Genomic DNA, 1,340 nt, shown 5'->3' with positions numbered 1-1,340 from the left:
TCCCCCATCAAGAACCGATGGCTGTCCAGTCCGGAAATGGCCTCTCAGTTCGGCTGGTCTAAAAGCTATGTGATTTCGATTTAACTCCATCCTCCTTGATTATTCTATTTTTTAAAAAAAGGACTTTTTTTTTCATTTCCCAAACGGGTTGTCACCTGTTTACAGACAGCTGGAGAGATAGACAGAGACAGAAACAGAGACAAAGCGAGAGAGAGAGAGAGAGGGAGAAAGAGAGAGAAAAGACAAGACGACAAAATATTTATCTCCAAATATATTTTAGATAAGCACTAGTGGTGTTTGTTTGTTTGTTTGTTGTTGTTGTTGTATTGTTTTTCATCCAGTCCCCGCCCTGAATAGGGTCTACAATACGCAATACTAAATGATGTGCATGATCGTTCTAAACATATGAAAAAAGAGAAGATAAAGTCCTACACAGAATATAAGGACTCCAAGAATTTAATGTCAGACCACCGGCCTGTAAACGTTTGAGGTGCACATGTACACACATGATCACAAAAGGAAAAGACAATGAGTAAATGGATGAAATGATACCAAAAGTTTAAACACATTTGTCGGAACGAAAATAAGGGTTACTTGTCCAAACTTAAAATCCTGCTTCAATGGGTTCTTCCCTTCTTTTGAACGCATAGAATATGTACATAGCAACATCTTTAGTTACGCTCACATGTTTTTTTAACAATTGTGCCAGTTCTCATACACAGAATATAAGACAGACAGACAGACAGACAGACAGACAGACAGACAGACAGAGAGGTATACAAATCACGAGAAGAACACAATGGCAAAGAAGACTCACCTCAATCGTAATCACGTTTCCACACTTTTTCAGTTCGAGTCTATCCATGTAGGCCCAAGAGAAAGACCCTGTTCAGCACAAGCATAAGCGCACACACTCACACACGCACATACACGTGTATACACACGCACTCTGACCGACACTTCTCAACACACGACACATCAAATCACAGACGGAAAACCGCACACTCACACAACAGCTGGGTAACTTCCTGACGAGGACACACTGATAAGCTCAGCAAGCTTCTGTGTCATTGGGGGACAGCTCCAATGTTGGTCATGACTGGTGGAAGTCTAATCGCCTGTCATTCAGTTTTAGACTCTCGATTTAATGTTTAGACTGTTAAAAGAGTGTATCCATGTAGGCTGGCATGGATACACACTTTTAACAGTCTAAACATTAAATCGAGAGTCTAAAACTGAATGACAGGCGATTGGACAGCCATCGGTTCTTGATGGGGGAGAGGAGGATGCTGTTGAAAACAGGGCGTCATGGGGTTAGTTTATTTATAGCACATCATCAG

The 1,340-nt window shown here is 41.2% G+C and overlaps 1 protein-coding gene across 1 annotated transcript in view; it reads right to left on the bottom strand.

Annotated features, from left to right (window-relative positions):
• The window catches only part of LOC143298169 (uncharacterized), a 46,628-nt gene extending 45,574 nt beyond the window's left edge, over positions 1 to 1,054 (bottom strand). Inside the window, exons 1-2 of the mRNA XM_076610913.1 lie at positions 1,010 to 1,054; positions 818 to 885 (exon numbers count right to left, since the gene is read on the bottom strand). The gene's annotated coding sequence lies outside the window, so the exon portion shown is untranslated. The remainder of the gene's footprint in view (positions 1 to 817; positions 886 to 1,009) is intronic.
• Between the last annotated feature and the right edge of the window lie 286 nt (positions 1,055 to 1,340).

Source organism: Babylonia areolata, chromosome 23 (assembly GCF_041734735.1).
Source record: "Babylonia areolata isolate BAREFJ2019XMU chromosome 23, ASM4173473v1, whole genome shotgun sequence".
In the NCBI taxonomy this organism is placed as follows: domain Eukaryota; kingdom Metazoa; phylum Mollusca; class Gastropoda; order Neogastropoda; family Buccinidae; genus Babylonia; species Babylonia areolata.
Note: the sequence above shows the minus strand (reverse complement) of the source record. Positions and strands in the feature narration are given on the sequence as shown.